This window comes from Orycteropus afer, unplaced genomic scaffold (genome assembly GCF_000298275.1).
Source record: "Orycteropus afer afer isolate SDZICR_OR568_19922 unplaced genomic scaffold, OryAfe1.0 scaffold00026, whole genome shotgun sequence".
NCBI lineage: Eukaryota > Metazoa > Chordata > Mammalia > Tubulidentata > Orycteropodidae > Orycteropus > Orycteropus afer.
Window position 1 is genome coordinate 12,178,608 of NW_006921613.1, and position 5,388 is coordinate 12,183,995.

Below are 5,388 nucleotides of genomic sequence, written 5' to 3' on the forward strand. Positions count from 1 at the left end.
GCATGTGAGAGCTGGACAATGAATAAGGAAGACCGAAGAAGAGTTGATGCTTTTGAGTTGTGGTGCTGGCGAAGAATGCTGAATGTACCATGGACTACCAAAAGAACTAACAGATCTTTCCTGGAGGAAGTGCAGCCAAGATGCTCTTTGGAAGTGAGCATGGCCAGACTTCATCTCACCTACTTTGGTCATGTTGTCAGAGGGGACCATTCCCTGGAGAAGGATATCATGCTTGGTAAGATGGTGGGTTGATGAAGGAGGGGAAGGCCTTCGACGAGATGGATTGACATGGTGGCTGTGACAATGGGCTCAAGTATAGCAAGGATCATGGAGCTGGCATGGGATCGGGAGGTGTTTCATTCTGCTGTGCATGGGGTCGCTATGAGTCAGAAACAACTCGACAGCACCTAACAACAACAACATCTTCTTTGGGGGGAGTGTCACCAGGCTCTATCACACCCACAAATATGGTCTTTTTTTTGTGTGTGTGTGATTTTGAATTCTGTTCCACATTGTTCTCACTCTGTCCAGGATCTCCTGCATTGATCCCTTCCTGGGTGGTTGACAGTGGTAGCTGGGCACCATCTAGTTCTTCTGATCTCATGGTCATCTAGGCTGAGGATAGCATGGTTTACTAGTCACTTGGATTAATTGTTTCCATGCATCTTTGGTTTTTTTGATTCTCCTTTGCTCTGGATGAAGAAAGACTTATTGTTGCATCTAGATGGCTGCTTGCAAGATTTTAAGACCCTAGTTGCCACTCACCAAAGTAGGATGTAGAACAATATTTTTGTGTAGTATGTCATGCCAATTGAGCTTGATGTTTCCTGCAACCACAGTCCCAAGCCCACAGGTCCAACTACTGGCTCCCTTAGGGTGGTTGGCTGTGACCAAGAAGTTATCATAACTTTGACCCCTGTTAGCTCTATTATATATTTGGATATTCTTATAGCATATACAAGGAGCTCTGGTAGCATAGTGCTTAAGGCACTTGACTGCTAACCAGAAGGCTGGCAGTTCAAACCCACCAGCCACTCCTCGGAAGGAAGGTTGGGCAATCTACTGCTGTAGTGATACTGCTTCGGAAACCCAAGGAGGGGTCTCTATGAGTCAGATCCAACTCGACGACAGTGGGTTTGATGGTTTAATGTCCTTTAACTTTATCCATGCTATGCAGTGTTTCACAAATCCTTTACTATTCTTTAATGTGGCATAGTATTCTGTTGTGCATATGTATCATAGCTTGGTTATGCATTCATCTGTTTTTGGGCATAGAGGTTGTTTTAATCTCTTTGCTATTGTGAATAAAGCTGCGATGAACATGGATGTGCCTTGGCTCCCGCTTCTTTAGGAATCCACCTAGTAATGGGATTGCTGGATCAAATGGTATTTCTTTTTCAACTTCTTAAGGAAGCTCTATACATTTTCCAGAATTGTTGTACCATTTTACAGTCCCACCAGCAGTGTATAAGTTTCCAGTCTCTCTACATACTTTCCAGGATTTGTTGTTTTCGGTCTTGTTGATCTTTGCTATTATTTGCTCTTATTGCTATTATTGTTTTGATTTACATCTCTCTAATGGCTAATGATCACGAGCATTTCTTCTTGTGTTTGTTGGGTGTCTAAATATCTTCTTTGGTGAAGTGTCTGATCATGTTCTCTGCCTTTTTTTTAATCGGACTGTTTGTCTTTTTGATGTTGAGGTGTTACAGTTTTTCTATCTATTATTTTCTTTAAACAGACATATGCACACATGCATTCATACACATAGATATACATTGCATCATAATAATTTTTTGAAGTATCACCAAAAAATTTTGGTATTAGAAAGTGGGACTATTTTGAATTGAGTTTTGTATCTTTTCCCTTGCTTTCTGTTCTCCCTCAAATATTCCTTTTCCTTTTATACTGAATTGTTGCTAAAAGCAAGAAGGCAAGTTAAGCAAATTTTCCAGGCATGGCATGGAGGTATACTTACTATCTTCTGCTTATTGATGGTAGCTTATGTTTCTAGTATTCAGTTTGCTGATCTGTTACTACAAGGGGTGCCAAATGTCTAAGGTCTTTTATAGAGGCAATTATGTATAGTGGAAAGAGCACTGCATAGAGACAAATAAAACTGAGTTTATATCCCAACTCCACAATTCAATAGCTGTTTGACCTTGGAAAAGTTACTTTAATTTGATGGGCCTTAATTTCCTCTTCTATAAAGTAAGGATCATGTCAGTCCTCATAGGGTCGTTGAAGACTTAAAGGAAAGTGTGAGCAAACTACTTAGCACAGTGCTTGGCACATAGTAAGTTTGCAATAAATATCAGTTATCTTGCTATTTTACCTGAATCTGATGATGATATGAGGGTTAGAGTTATACATATGAGGTGTTTATTGGACAATGTTGAATAAAATGAAAAATGAAATAAAGGGCCTTAAAAGCTTGGCATACGCTTACCCTTGTCCTTCCCACTGGGCAGGGGACCTAGTAGGTGCTTGATAAACTGTGTAAACAATTAGGATAAAAAGTCAATTTAAATATTACTCCTTTTTCATGTGCTCCCTCTTTTATAATCATCATTACTTTCATTGTACCCATCTTTGCCCTTTCAGCTATTTGAAATACATATCAATTTTTGAATGATGCCATGAAGAATATTACCGCTACTACTTGGAGATGGTGTGGTAAGTCATGGAAGTGCCTGGAAAACATACCACTAGGGATTTATTTCATCTCTAGTTCATGGGAGGCACTAAGTGTAATACTGTGACTCTGACAGAGAGTGACTGCATGGGATGCTGCATTGGCAAAGAGGTATGGCTGCAGCAGGGCTCATGGGGAAAGGCTAATATGATGGATTAGTTATGCCTGCTATGGGTACAGAAAGAGGGGCAGGATGGCTGTATGCCATGAATTTCTATTTCATGTATGTAAACTAGCTAGACCAGAGAAAAATAGAGGAAGGAAAAAGTAACAAGTTATTTCCAGACAGGAAGGGAATAATCAGGTTTATAAATATTTCTCATTTAGTCGATTCACATTTTAGGCTCACTATATCAAAAGTTTTCATTTCCTTCTTGAGAATTTTTTCCCTGGTCGGAAGATTTTAGTAGCCATACCTTGAAGAAATCTTAAGAGAATTTTATTTTTATTGCTAGAGGTTTTGCAGTAGCAGCAGAAAGCATTTATAAAATTTTGTTCTTGCCATTGGAAAGTTTGATCATTTTATCTCTTAAATAATACCTAAGATTACTTTGGCTCTCTTTTTCCCATCTCTTCCATTGGTTACAGAAAGTCAGAAGCAGAACATCTAAAATAGCTCGCATTTAAATGTTTATTGACCATTCCTAACTTCACTATGAGCATTGTTCAAATATTAAATTTCATGGATTCTGGGAAAAATATTAGATCTCCCTAAGCCTATATCTTAGTAATGAGAAAAAGCAAAAGTTTGATGAGAAATGAAAAAGAGCACATAGTTCTTACAAGCATATGTTAAAGATCAAGTGATTTCTCATATAATAGACTTTTAAAATTGAACAGATTCTAAAGATCATCTATGCCCAAGCCTTCCATTTTACTGATGAAAAAAATGAGATCCAGAAGTAATGATCCTTGGCTCTAGTGACTTAGGTAGCACTATGTTGGAATGAAATCTAGGCCTTTTGCTTAGTCACAGTACATTCCACCAAGTGTTACTGCCAGAAGAGCTGTGCCAGAAATGAAATGCAGAGTAAGTGTATTGAGGATGCTATAAGACTTGCCTAAAGGGAAGGGGTGGGTAGATTGAGATGGGGAAGTCAAAAAAGTTTTAATTAGTGAGATTAAAGAATTAGATCATTGTTGTTAGGTGCTGTTGAGTTGGTCCGACTTGTAGCAATTCTATGTACAATAGAACAAAACACTGCCCAGTCCTGTGTCATCCTCACAATCATTGCTATGCTTGAGCCCATTGTTGTCACTACTGTGTCAATCCATCTCCTTGAGGGTCTTCCTCTTTTTTTGCTGATCCTCTACCAACCATGATGTCCTTCTCCAGGAAATGGTCCCTCATGATAACATGTCCAATGCACGTGAGACAATGTCTTGCCAACTGCTCTTCAAAGGTGTATTCTTACTGTACTTCTAGGATAGATTTGTTCATTCTTTTGGCAGTCCATGGTATATTCAATATTCTTTGCCAACACCATAATTCAAATGGATCAATTCTTCTTCAGTCTTCCTTATTCATTGACAAGCTGTCAAATAACATTGGCTTGGGTCAGGTCATCTTAATCCTCAAAGTGACATCTTTTCCTTCTAACACTTTAAAGAGGTCTTTTGAAGCAGATTTGGCTAATGCAATACACCATTTGAGTACTTGACTGCTGCTTCTATGGACATTGATTGTGAATCCAAGTAAAATTAAACCATCAAGTCTACCCACCAGCCACTCCTTGGAAGGAAGATGAGGCAATCTACTTCCATAGTGATACTGCCTCAGAAACCCAAGGAGGGGTTGCTATGAATCGGGTCCGACTCGACGGCACATAACAACAACAACAATAACAACTTAATATAGGTAGAGAGATTTTGAAAGAGACAGAAGGATAATTGAAAAACAAACAATGAGCTGAAGAGGTCTTGAGGCCTGAATCCTAATAAATTAGTTTATTGGATTCTGACCTGAAATTCTTATGAGAGTTTGGATAGGGACTTGCTCTTCTGAGGAGAGTAGGATAACTGCTAACCCACAGATTGCATATCGGGATACCCCTGTGAATAGACATTGCTTTTCTGTGCTTATCTGCTCTGGCAATAAGGAGAGATATTCAGGTCTCTAGGTCCTATTCTGTTATCTCCCACAGCACACAGTTATACACTGCCTTGCCTTTGCTGAACAAAGAAAGTGAAATTGACAGGTCTTAGTAGCATAATATATAATGCACTTGACTGCTAACCAGAAGGCTGGTGGTTCAAACCCACCAGCCACTCCTTGGAAGAAAGGTTGGGCAATCTACTTCCGTAGTGATACCTCCTCAGAAACCCAAGGAGTGGTTTCTATGAGTCGGGTCTGACTCAATGGCACATAACAACAACAACAACAACAGTATGTCCTTTAGGAGGAATCCTAGTGGTGCAATGGTGAAGTGCTTGGCTTCTAATTATGAGGTCAGTGGTTTGAACCCATCAGTAGTTGCACAGGAGAAAAGATCTTCTCTTGTAAAGATTATAGGCTACAGTTCTACTCTGTCCCTATAAGGGTCACTAGGAGTTGGAATTAAGTCATTGGCACACAACAACAAGTATGTTCTTTAAAACCTAGAGCCTAGGAGAGTTCTGGCAAGATGGCGGACTAGGCAGAAGGACTGCACAGACCCTCATCAACAAAGAAAAGGGAAACCAATTAACACAGA